The following is a 14,262-nucleotide window of genomic DNA, read 5'->3' as shown; positions in this document are numbered from 1 at the left end:
CTACTGAGGGCTCACAGGTTTAAGGTCTCATTAGATTCCTTGTTTTTTTTTTTCTTGGACTTCTATGCAAATTTCCTGAATACTTTGTCTTCTGACGCTGGACATGAGATCGTATGCTTTCCCCTTCAGATGGGACCTTCACTATGGTTATCTGTAGTTGTAATCTCAAGGCTAGGGACTAGTCCAAAGCAGCTCTACTTGGGGCTAATCTTGAAGGCCATCCAGAAACTTCAGCTGGTGCAGTCTGTGTGGAGTGCTTGACAGTTAAGCAGGGCAGACTGGCAGGAGTGTATTGTACTTGTGCACTGAACTTCAGATTGATTCCCAGTTCACAATGGAATTTAATTCAAGATGCTGGTTGCTATCTATAAAGCCCTGAAGAGTATAAGCCTCAGTTGTCTGGTACTGTTCCACCTGGGGCCCTCAGAGGCTCAGCATAAGCTCTTCAGCTTTTTCTGTTGCAAGGGTACAGGTCACAGGACCCCGACGTTCTCAGTGGTGTGTCCTCTTTAATACTCACACATGCTAGAAAAGTATGTGGACTACATCCACATTTGGAATGTGACTTAGATTAGTTTTCTGCTGACTGAAGGTCTGGAATCTCCTGACATTTTATCCTACTAGCAAGTTTGAGAGAATATGATAAATCTAACCTTTTTGAAGTGTGTTTGAAGAAGAGGAATGAAGACTTACCAAGATAAGCGGTAACGTGAAAAAATATGGAAACAAAGAAAAAATGGGAAGTGGAAAAAATTATCAAATTGATCATATAGACAATGAGATAAGAAATCAGGTAAATATTAGTTTGAATGGAAAAATAGACCATAAGAAATTATCTAACAAGGATACAGAATGCAGTGTAGTTAATATCTGGATGCTAAGCAAAAGAGAGACTGTTCTGAAACATTTCTTTAAAATAATGATTGGGAGAAACAGATACTTTTTTCAGACTCACTGGAAAGATTTATATGGTGAAAACTGTCTTAGGTGACCAATCTAAGGGACTGACCATTTGTTTCTTGACTGAGGTGACCAGATGAAGGTGGCACAGATTATTATTTCAAAAGTTTGAGGTAGAGTAGTATAAGACAAGAAATTGTCTAAGGTGGTCTATCATACAGATTTAATTATTTAGCAGCCAGGGATGGAAAATTCTGGGCCCTACTGCTAAGTATGATGGAGTAATCTCAGTGTGTAAATATCCCTCTCTCAAAGCTGTTGGCAAGCTGTTTAAGAGGTAGCGGACAGCGAGTTGTAGGAAGGGATATTAGTATTGGCACTGCACTGAGGAAACTTGATTTATTTTTCAACAAGATTGATTCAGAGCACACTCAACTATGGGCGCAAACACTGAATGAAAACACTGGTATTATGTGATTTGGCCACCTAAATCATGTAACTCAGTCCAATAAAAGGAATTTGGAATGAACTGAAGGAAGTTTTTAAAAAAGGACACCTTACAGCAACAAAACAACTGAAGCACCATCTTGTGGACACATTAAAAGCAGTTATCTCCCATTAGCAAGAAAAAAATAGCATTCCAAAGATCACTGCATTATATTGTGAACACACCAATATTTAAATGAACGACTGGAAGAAATTCCAATCCTTAACTTTTCAGGTTGTCTAAACTTCTGTGGACAAAGTGAAGTGCCCAGTTACATTTTGCAAATCCCTTTAAACCATTAATTGTACTAAGTGTCATGTTCAAGGATTTGACATTTATTTAAACAACATGGAGAGGAAAAACCTAGGTGAGGGGGAAAATCTTGTTCGTAGCAAGTACAGCAGCAGTTTTCCAGGCTATACTCTGTGCACTTTTGAGGGCAGATTCTCTCTCTAACACTGCTCAAAACCACCAAAAACCATTCAGGGAGAGGCTCTTATTCCCTGTTTAAAGTTTTGTACTGATAAAGCATATGGACAAAATTCTGTATTTCTAGTATTTAACAAAATTGTTATGAGGAAGTAGGGCTAGGGAAAGAGAGTCTACTGATTAAATTAGTGAGACAGTTCCATGCTCTCATCTGACCTAAGACAAAGTTGATTTTCTAACCCAAATTTAAAGTGGATTTATTAAAGAAAGATTTATTTTAGGATAATTTCAAATCTTAGAGCAGAAGAAAACACGCTTTCCTAGTGTGGGAGAAAATAAATGTGGCAACTATAGTTTGAAAGGAGATTATGCAAAAATTTGGTTTATTGAAGTAGAAATGTGCTATACTGAACATAAATTCATTTCTGTTTAATCATGACCAACACTGCAACAACTCTGAAAGCCATCACTTTAGACCTCTTCACTTATGTGTCTGGAAGAGATCTTTCTATTGAGAACCCCAAAATCAGTGTCTTATGTTTCTCCATGTAACCACATCAATCTTTCAAACAAATGCATGTTCCCACTATTCTGAAGCTTTCTTGTGATGCTTTTTATTTTGCCGTATTTCAGTTACTTTAAGTCTGAGAATCATGCTGACTGACAGGCATAGGCATCATATTAATAAATATTTATCTCTGCATATGTATTTTATTTTGCACACTTAACATTGGCACATATTGTATCTTGTAAAAATCAATGGAATCTGTAATTATTCTTCAGTAAAAATGTTAAATAAATCACAAAGAAAAGTAGTACTTGTGGCACCTTAGAGACTAACAAATTTATTTGAGCATAAGCTTTCATGAGCTACAGCTCACTTCATCAGCTCACGAAAGCTTATGCTCAAATAAATTTGTTAGTCTCTAAGGTGCCACAAGTCCTCCTCTTCTTTTTGCGAATACAGCCTAACACAGCTGCTACTCTGAAATAAATCACAGATGACAAAGATATGTTCTGCTTTAATTTGAGCAGAGCAATTTACATTTACTTTTCTAAGATAAAACAGACGAGAACATTAGCTTTAGGCAGGTTTGGACAGTTTTGCTGGCCATTCTGAGTACAGAGTAGCATTTTGCATATTACAGTAATTTGAGGATTCAGAATGAATGAATGAATGGTTGGACACAACCTCTTCTAGAAATAACTGGAATCTCTAGGAACAGCCACACTATCTATATATTTTATATGTTGTCATTTGAAAAATAGTTTTAAAAAGTGGTCCGTGACCTCAGTCTCACAATAATTTGGCAGCTTTTTGCTCACAGAAAGTAAATTCTTCAATTCTGACCATAGAATCATAGAATATCAGGGTTGGAAGGGACCTCAGGAGGTCATCTAGTCCAACCCCCTGCTCAAAGCAGGACCAATCCCCAACTAAATCATCCCAGCCAGGGCTTTGTCAAGCCTGACCTTAAAAATACCACTCTCTCAATCCTGGCCCTCTCCCTCCCCTAATGCAATGAGGTGCCTCCCACAAAGCAGAGCATTCAGACTCCCTGCATGGGCCAAATCCATGCTGGTTCCTCCTTGACATGAACTCCCAGTGTGAATCATCTCTATATCCTGGTTCCGGATCTGAGGGTTAGGTCAAAAACAGCTAGTAGGGGAGACAGGTTGCATTTGGGTATACAAACAAGTGAATGTGGGTTCCTAGAGGCTGAGCTCAATTGTCTTCATACAATAATCCTTATCTGACATGTGGCTGGAAACTAATTCCCCAGCACAGCTGTCCCAAGCCCCAGGAAAAAGCTAGGTATCATCCACCTGGAAATCACATAGCTGAGTAAAGATTAATAAACCCTGTTCATCAGACAAATATCTTTTTTCAATCTGTTACATTGGCAGTCATGAGAAATTTATTGATTTTCCTTAAAATGCTTTTTATTCTTTAATTCTGCCTTTGAGGAACAAAGGTGTCTTGGGCAGCCCAGAATTTAATACTTCCCCTCCCTTGGTAACAGGATGAGCAAGAGGACGGTTTTTGTTTAATCCCTTTCTCTCTGCTACCTTGTATGAAGAGACTGACTGGAGGGGCATCAAGCTGTTGGAAAAACAATTATTGAAGTGCCATGGCAGGAGAATGGGACCTTCAGAAGAGGCTGGGCTAGGAAGCCAAGGAAAGAGGCCTAGAGTGCATTTGGAGCATGGAGAGAGTTACCACCCTAATGTTTCATTTCAATACTTACCATATTGGGGAAAATGTCAGCATGAGCAGGTGTAATATTGAGACCTAACCGACTTGTACAAACCCATTGACAGTTAGTTGGAGAAAAGTCAAGACGCAAACTGATGAACGGTCCAGCTAGAAGCTGAGAAGGATCAAAGAGGTTTTTAACCCCATTATCTGCTAGTGAACAGGGGAGTCTGAGAGGAGAAGGAGATCCTCCTGTTGAACGAACAAGGTGTGAGTACTAATCTTGGGGCGAGTGAGTATGCTTGGCTGTTTGTGTTTCTCTCTCTTTCAGGTTTTCAGTTACTGTGTCAGTTGAGATTGTGTCTGGGGACTGCTTGAACCTTTGTTCCCTGAATCATCTTTGATCAACCTCGATCAGCCTTGTGATCACCCTCCCCCTGTGTGATTAACGAGGGGGTAGGGCTGACCTAGGAGGGAAGGCCTTAAAAGCCAGGGGCTAAGTGACCAAGGGGAGCTAGCGAACAGGGCAGCTTGAGAGGGGATTTGTGGGAGGGAATCAATATTATCGCCTTGGTTAGGAAGGGCCGCCTCGCCAGTGCCAATGCTGCTCCTGTCTCCTCCACCTGCGCCTATATCCAGACAGACAACCTGGATGCCTGTACCCAGATCCTAGTGTGGATTTGCAGAGACTGTGGCCTGCATTTCCCACTCTCAAAGCCAGGCTGGGGGGACCATCCAGTATGAAAGGTGCCTGCTGGTGGAATCTCTCAGGAAGCAGGTGGGGGAGCTACAGGAGGAGGTGGCTAGGCTGAGGAGCATCTGTGTCCACGAGGAATTCCTTGAGTGTATTCATATGGAGACATCCAAGGCTGAGGATGCTATCCAGCTAGAGAGGACTGCTGTCATGGCACCAGAGGAGGAAGATATGGCTCTGTCACAGGGAGGACACTGGCTGCTGGTTACTTCTGGCAGCAGGCAGTGCTCCACCCCTACTCCCAACCCACCCACCATGGTAATGGAAAACGGATATGCTGCCCTGGCAATGAGAGATGAGGAATCACCCCCACAGGTGGAGGAGGAGAAGCCATGTACCCCCAAGGCTGGGAGCATTGCAGCCACCACTCCCAGGAGGAGACGTAGGGTAGTGGTGGTTGGTGACTCTTCTGAGGGGGATGGAGGCACCCATCTGTCGCCCTGACATGGCATCCCGGGAGGTATGCTGCCTCAAATCAGTATCTTAGATATCTGTATACTAATGGGAAAAGTATCAGGAAAAGCTTGAAATGCTAGCAAGTAAACACAACTATGACATAGTTGGCATCACAGAGACTTGGTAGGATAATATGCATGACTGGAATATTAGTATAGAAGGGTACATATTGCTCAGGAAGGACAGGCAGGGGAAAAAAGGGAGGTGGTGTTGCCTTATATATTAAAAATGTATACACTTGGACTGAGGTTGAGATGGAAGTAGACAGACTTGTTGCAAGTCACTGGGTAAGGATAAAAGGGGTAAAAAAAATGTGATGTCATGATAGGGGTCTACTACAGACCACCTAACCAGGAAGAAGAGGTGGATTAGGCTTTTTTTTAAAACTACTAACAATCATCCAAAGCGCAGGACTTGGTGGTGATGGGGGACTTCAACTACTCAGACATCTACTGGGAAAACAACACGGGAGGTGTCAAGGTTCCTCCCCGACTCTGAACGCTAGGGTACAGATGTGGGGACCTGCATGAAAACCTCCTAAGCTTATCTTTACCAGCTTAGGTCAAAAAGTTCCCCAAGGTACAAAATATTCCACCCTTTGTCCTTGGATTGGCCGCTACCACCACCAAACAAATACTGGTTACTGGGGAAGAGCTGTTTGGAAACGTCTTTCCCCCCAAAATACTTCCCAAAACCTTGCACCCCACTTCCTGGACAAGGTTTGGTAAAAAGCCTCACCAATTTGCCTAGGTGACCACAGACCCAGACCCTTGGATCTTAAGAACAATGAACAATCCTCCCAACACTTGCACCCCCCCCCCCCCCGGTCCTGGGAAATGTTGGATAAAAAGCCTCACCAATTTGCATAGGTGACCACAGACCCAAACCCTTGGATATGAGAACAATGAAAAAACATTCAGTTTTCTTACAAGAAGACTTTTAATAGAAATAGGAGTAAATAGAAGTAAAGAAATCCCCTCTGTAAAATCAGGATAGTAGATACCTTACAAGGTAATTAGATTCAAAACATAGAAAATCCCTCTAGGCAAAACCTTAAGTTACAAAAAAGATACACAGACAGAAATAGTTATTCTATTCAGCACAATTCTTTTCTCAGTCATTTAAAGAAATCAATCTAACACGTACCTAGCTAGATGACTTACTAAAAGTTCTAAGACTCCATTCCTGGTCTATCCCTGGCAAAGGCAGCATATAGACAGACACACAGACCCTTTGTTTCTCTCCCTCCTCCCAGCTTTTGAAAGTATCTTGTCTCCTCATTGGTCATTTTGGTCAGGTGCCAGCGAGGTTACCTTTAGCTTCTTAACCCTTTACAGGTGAGAGGAGTTTTCCTCTGGCCAGGAGGGATTTTAAAGGGGTTTACCCTTCCCTTTTTATTTATGGCAGGAGGGCACAGATTATCCAACAAGTTCTTTGAATGTATTGGAGACCATTTTTATTTCAGAAGGTGGAGAGAGCTACTAGGGGAGAGGCTGTTCTAGATTTGATTTTGACAAATAGGGAGGAACTGGTTGAGAATTTAGAAGTGGAAGGCAGCTTGGGTGAAAGTGATCATGAAATGGTAGAGTTCATGATTCTAAGGAATGGTAGGAGGGAGAACAGCAAAATAAAGACAATGGATTTCAAGAAGGCAGACCTTAGCAAACTCAGGGAGTTGGAAGGTAAGAGTGGGTGGGTGAAATTCTGTGGCCTGCGTTGTGCAGGAGGTCAGACTAGATGATCATAATGGTCCCTTCTGACCTTAGTATCTATGAATCCAATGGGAAGCAAATCTAAGAGGAAAAACAATAGAAGACAGTTGGCAGTTTTTGAGAGACATATTATTAAGGGCACAAGAGCAAACTATCCCACTGCGTAGGAAAGATAGGACATATGGCAAGAGACCTCCCTGGCTTAACCAGGAGATCTTCAATGATCTACAACTCAAAAAAGAATCCTACAAAAAGTAGAAACTAGGTCAAATTACAAAGGATGAATATAAACAAATAACATAAGTATGTAGGAACAAAATTAGGCCAAGGCACAAAACGAGATCAAACTAGCTAGAGACATAAAGGGTAACAAGAAAATATTCTAAAAATATATTTGAAGCAAGAGGAAGACTAAGGACAGAGTAGGCCCATTACTCAATGAGGGGAGGAAAAAAATAGAAAATGTGGAAATGGTAGAGGTGCTTAATGACATCTTTGTTTGTTCTTTCATCAAGAAGTTTGGTGGTGTTTGGACATTGTGACAAAGCTCTGTCCTTGCCTCCGTGCGTCCTGCATTTCCTGGCAGATTTCGCTAGCCTCAGAGGCTCAGTGTGACCCTCCACATAACCCTTCTCTCACTAGGGACAAGGGTCACAATCTACTGAGCCATTTTCATCATAAGGCAGCGAGGGAGGTGAGGAGAAGCTATCCTTCCTTGCACAGTCTCTGTTGTCTCCCAGTCTCAGTGATTAATCAGGGGGCAAAGGCAGGGGGGAAGCCCAGGCCCACCCTCTACTCCAGGCTCCAGCCCAGGGACCCTAATAGCATCAGCTATGGTAGCTGATCTTTTAGAAACATGACCTGTACAATTCCCTGGGCTACTTCCCCCACAGCAGCCCTCACTTCCTCAAGCTCCACTTCACCCTTACCTCAGGGCTTCCTTCCTTGTGCCTGATACCATGTGTACTACTCAGTCTCTCTAACAGCTCCTGACATGCACACCCACCAGACTAACTGGGAAGCTTTTAACTAGTTTCAGCCAGCCCCTGATTGGCTTCAGGTGTCCCAATCAACCTAGCGTTCTCCCTGCCTTCTGGAAAGTTCTTAATTGGCCCCAGGTGTCTTAATTGACCTGGAGCAGCTGCCATTTCACTTATCCTGGTACTAGGGATTTGTTTAGCCTGGAGCTAATATATCTATCTCCCACAACTTTTCTATGTCTAACATGGTGAATACCAGTGAAAATGAGGTAGGCTCAAAGGTTAAAATAGGGAAAGAACAAGTTAAAAATTAGTTAGACAAGTTAGATGTCTTCAAATCACCAGGGCCTGATGAAATGCATCCTAGAATACTCAAGGTGCTGACTGAGGAGATATCTGAGCCATTAACGATTATGTTTGAAAAGTCATGGAAGATGGGAGAGATTCCAGAAGACTGGAAAAGGGAAAATATAGTGCCAATCTATAAAAGGGGAAACAAGGACAACCTGGGGAATTACAGACCAATCAGTTTAACTTCTGTACCTGGAAAGATAATGGAGCAAATAATTAAGCAATCAGTTTGCAAACTTCTAGAAGATAATAAGGTGATAAGTAACAGTCAGCATGGATTTGTCAAGAACAAATCCTGTCAAACCAACCTGACAGCTTTCATTGACAAAGTTACAAGCCTTGTGGATAGGGGTGTGTGAAGCTGTATGGAATCTGGGTGACACTTGAGGATATTATAAATATCAATATTGTACAATTGTAATGTTATGCCAGATAGGCCATGTAAGGTATCTGCAAAAATGTTATAATTTGCCAGATGTGATAATCTCATTTATGTGTTTGTATCACTTTTGTATTATGAGTTATAGCTATGTATGCATGTCTGTATTTCAAACTGGTGCTATGCTCCTGGGTGACACCCCAAGGCAGTTTGGCATCAGCACTGCCTAGCCTGCTTGATGGCCCATTAAGGACCATCAGCTATACAACTGACCAATTAAGACCACCTTCTGACTCAGTAAGGCAGGCAGGGGCATGCCTATGACAAAACTCTAAGGCTTTCAATCCAAGCACAGGCCGCATGGCCAAAGAAGATGTAGCTGCCTTCTTATAGTCCATTTTGTCTTCAATCCTGCTTCTTACCTCTGGAGGAACTTTGCTACAAACTGAAGCTCTGAACAAAGGACTGAATGACCCATCCAAGCTGTGGATGTATTCCAGAGGGATTAGACAAATACCTATCAGGAATGGTCTAGATAATACTTAGTCCTGTCACGAGTGCGGGGGACTGTACTAGATGACCTCTTGAGGTCCCTTCCAGTCCTATGATTCTCTGATTCTATCAGAATTTCAGTTGGGGAAGTTAAAAGAACCCTTGTTTTAATTAAGTGTACTTATAAATTGCTATTCTGGAAAAAATAAGCAGTTTATTTAATTTAGAAATGTATTGCTTTAAACAATTCCTCTCCCCATCCTGCCATCAACTACATAGTACTAACTTCATGCAGATGTCTGAGATCATTCCAGACAGAAACAGCACCCAAAGAAGTCCATTTGGGTTTTTTTATTAGAGCCCTGGGGAGAGAGGAGAACAGAAGCATGTATGAAGTGACGTGTCTGCTGGTTCTGCAGTATGTGCATGCTTGTAGTATAAATAGGAGAGAGTGCTCATTCCGCAAAATTGGGACGGATTTTTTTTATTTAAATTTTTTTGCCTCTGTCTTGGAAATATATTTTTTTCTAAGTGGGGAGAAGTAAATAGCTTAATCAGGGGCTTTGAGTGCTTTGCTTTTTATAGGGTCTTTTGTGCAAGGAAAAGATGCTACTTAATGGCACTGATGGTGATGTGACTACTTGCTTTTGAAGGCTGAATTTTCTTACTGTTTTTTATAATGCTTATAATAAAAGAGGCTCATTTTTTCCCCCAAATACTTTTTTTCCTCCTCCTTCAGGTAGACCTTAGATATTGTCTTCTGGGAGTCCTTTTTATGTTGAAATTAAGTTGTGGATATTATCTATTATTTTTCTATTAGTGTCATTTTAATACAACCTAATGCACAAAACTTCTACCTAGGTACTTACCTGGTGCCCATCAGGGTAATATCGGAGAATTTCCAGTATTTACAAATAGAAATAACACTTTTGCTCCCTACTTTTGATCCCAGCCTGTAAGATAAATACATGGTTTGTGTGGGGCGGGAGGAGAGAGAAGAAATTATTGAGGGAAAGCTAAATTGAATGGAAGTAGATGCAAAGTTCATTTCTTCAGGTTCCATACCATCTCCTTCACTGAGGTACCAGCATGCCTTCTTCAAGTGCATTAAGCAATGTGACTAGCGGTAACACACGTGGATCTGAATGCAGTGAGGCCTGTGGTCATTCTTATTTCTTGCATGAGTGAATTCTATAGTTCAGGTCCAGCTCCTATGAAAGATCTGTCTCCTGCACTTGCAAGCCTCCCCGTGTTGTTCAATGGTTCTGTTGCTCCAGTGGGATGCAACTGTTGCAGGAGAACATTTGCAGAGGGACTGGTGGTCTCTTGAACACCGAGGGCCAGTTCCATGGAAAGTTATTTTAGGACACATTTCCAGCTGTCAGTCATGGAAAAAAAATAAAGGAGTCATTGTACATGAATAAAGTGTTTCTATAAAAAAAAACCAAGCCCCTTATTACACTAGGTGCAAGCCATAACAAAATCAGAATCTGTAACTGTTCCCTGCTCTGTTTCACTGCTCCCTCCCCCCCCCGCCCCCCCCCCCCGAGTCATGGGTGACTGCACTTTTAATGAAGTTTATTGAAGGCTCACATCAGGAGCAGAGGTGGGCCTTCCCCATAGCATTACGGGAAGCTGTTTACAAACGGGGCAGTGGAGAACGTTTTCACTCCCAAACTGTGGAATCTCTCATGGTGCCCCAATCCCCTATCAGCCACTTAAACTACTTGCCAACAGTAAAGGCACATTAGCGGCCGCATGGTTTGGTGATCTGGAATGTGGGGTGGGTCTACATGCTATTTTTTTCTTGTAAGAGCACTTTTAATTTGAACTTCCCCCTTTCCCCCTAGGTGACCCTATTTGATATCAGTCTCCTGAGGGTAACAGAGGCAGAAAGGAAGGAGATGCTGCAAGCATCTGGGTATAGACCTGGTCCTTATGTTGCTATGCTGTGTACCGCAATGATACAGCAGAATTAATTCAGGAGTTGTGTGGGAAAGTGTCCTACCATGGTGGAAGAAATAAGACTGCCCTGCCCAGAAACCTTCTGCAAAGGATTGCAGAGTAACTCCATGAAAGTTGGCTAGTGATATCCATGGAGGATTCCCGGGCTCTCCCAGTCCACATAAACAGTCTTTTCCGGGGGACACCCTCTGTGTAGCTGGAGCGGCCTCTTGTAAGCAGAAAACCTTGCTTTTTCTTTGCAGTAAACATGCAATATCACCGAATATGTGTGCCCACTAAAGTTTAACTAGACTGTGACTGTAATTGTATACTCACCAGAGGTGCCTTCCCCAGCATCACGGTCGGCCACTGTGTTGTCCTGCGACCCACAGTGCTCTAGGGTTAAGAATATTTCTGGGCTCTCGGGGAGAATGGATCCACCATTCTCTTCCTCCTCCTCCTCCTCTTCCTCATCCACCATATCGTCGACCTTGTTGTCCCTAGACTGAAACACCTGTGAGGTGTCCACGTTGCTGGTGGGGGTGCTGGTAGGGTCACCCCCAAGAATTGCATGCAGCTCGTTGTAGACCCAGCATGTGTGGGGTTCAGCACCAGAATGACTGTTCACCTCCCTTGCCTTCTGATACACTTGGCAAAGTTTTTATTTTCACACAGCACTGCTGGGTCCCTCGTGTAGCCCTTCTCCCCCATTCCACCAGTGATCTTTGCATAGATGTCAGCATTTCTTCTGCTGGATCAGAGCTCTGCCTGCACAAACTCTTCTCCCCACAAAGCGGTGAGGTCCACCACCTCCTGTGCAGACCAGGCTGGAGTGCGTTTGGGGCGTGTATCTCCATGATCAGCTGTGCTCAAGCTGGCATGCTCCGAAGGCTGGTCAAACAGGAAATGGGAAATCAAAATTCCTGGGCCTTTAACAGGGGAGGGGCTGTTTCCTTTGTACCTGGTGGCAGTCCAGCAGAGTTGAGAATGATCTCCAGAGAGGTCACAGATGAGTGTTGTGGGACACCACCTGGGGGCTAATTAATTCGAATTACACAACACTGCGTCTGCACTACCTTGCAGTTGACTCATGAAAATTGAATTAAGCGCTACGCCTCTCGCAGAGGTGGATTACAGAAGTCGACATTAGAGATGACTTAGGTCGGTGTAAAGGACCCGGTAGTGTAAACTCATATGCATTAACAGGTCGACTTAAGGCAGCTTCCTTCAACCTAACTTTTTAGTGTAGGCCAGGCCTTAGATGGAGCTATGATAGGGCATTGTGATATGTCTGGGTACCACTGAGAGTCCGTTCAGGGAGGAAGGCATTGCAACGTATTCTAATACTGGGAAACAGAAATTTCTCTTATCTAATGGCATGTGCAGTTTCTCTGTAGACATGAACTCTCTTCACTTCCCCTCCACTAGAAAATTTTAAACATGAGTCATCACATTTTCATGTAGGCACTCATGGAAATTTTATCCAACCTCTAACTTCAAAAATAAGGACTATGGCTAGAGAGAGGAAAGGGGGTATGTACATAAAGGAAGTGGGATAAAAATTACACTTACATGTTTTACCAAGGGCCAGTGATAAATCTGCATGTTTGTTCAGTTCTCAGATACTCAATCTCCTGCTTCACACAGTATCTTTTGACCATATCAGTCATTTCAAAACCACTATCGTGTGAATGCATTTTTAGACCTGTCTGCCCATTTAAAGTCCCAAGAGGCAAAAGGAAGCAGTTTTCACTTCTGGCTAACAAAGGTTAGGCAAGTGGGGGAGCCTATGACCAATGGGCTTAGATTGCCTCATTTAACAGTTAACTCATTCCCCATTTGTGTTTTTTTTCTACCTCCTCTGTTCCATTATAAGCTAAATTGTCTGCTCTTTGGGGCATGGACTGTCTTTCCAATAGGTGTTTGTACAGTGCCTGCTACAATAAGGCCTTAGGCGCTAGCATAGTACAAATAATATCCATCTGCCGAAAATAGAAGGATTTGTGATTCAGTCCATATTTTGTTCTTTCTAGATAACAGCTCAAACGTTTAGATGAAGACAAGTAAAACAATGCCTGTATACCAATGCAGGGAGTACGAGGAACAAGAAGGATGAACTGGAAGTCAAGGTACATGAAGAAAATTATGACTTAATTGGCATTACAGAGACTTGGCAGGACAACTCCCATGACTGGAGTACCAGCGCCGAGGGATATAGCTTGTTCCAGAAGGATGGGTATGGGGACAAAGTAGGATGCTCTGCATGGCAAGAATGTATACACCTTCTCCGAAGTTCCAAGAGGCCGTGAGCAGCAGACCTCCTGTGAGTCTCTGGGTGAGGATAATAAGGGAACAGAATAGTAGCGATGTTAGGTTGGAGGTCTATTATAGTCCACCCAATCAAGAAGAGGAAGTGGATGAGGCATGCTACAAACAGGTAACAATATTAGCTAACACAACCGAGCTAAAAGAACAGGAGTGCTTGTGGTACCTCAGAGACTAACCAATTTATTTGAACATAAGCTTTCGTGAGCTACAGCTCACTTCATCGGATGCATTATTAATGGGGGATTTTAACTTCCCTGATATCTGTTGGAAGACTATTACAGACTGCCTAGGGAGGTCATAGAAGCTCCTTTGCTGGAGGTTTAAAAAAGGAGGCTGGATAGCCATCTGTCTTTGATGGTTTAGACTCAACAAATTCTGCCTCTTGGCTGGGGGTTAGACTAGATGATCCTTGCAGTCCCTTCTAACTCTATGGTTCTATGATCTAGGGACTAAGGTCTTGGCTTGGATACCAGCAGCAGAGTCTCATCAGCATAAAGCAGAAATGTATGTTTCTGCTTTCCCCCTTCAATTCTGTGGATGCTGTAATGGCCTCATGTTACTGCAGCAAATGGTTTCACAGCTATATAAAGTAATCACACATACACACACGCAAAAAAAAAACTATGTTAAAAGAAAATTATTAAGGGTGCAAAGTCAAAGTCCAGCACTCACAATTAGGAAATGTCAGGCTTAAGGTTACCTAACTTGTGAGTCCTTGACTTTACAACGTTGATAATGTTAACAGTTTTTTGATGTGTAGAAAAAGCAAAGTGAAGGCAGAAATTCCTTTATGTAGCATCATATTGACACCCACATGGGTCATCAGCAGGGCTGGAACCTTTAGCTCTGCTGC

This window comes from Natator depressus, chromosome 4 (assembly GCF_965152275.1).
Source record: "Natator depressus isolate rNatDep1 chromosome 4, rNatDep2.hap1, whole genome shotgun sequence".
NCBI lineage: Eukaryota > Metazoa > Chordata > Testudines > Cheloniidae > Natator > Natator depressus.
This window is presented reverse-complemented; position numbering follows the sequence as displayed.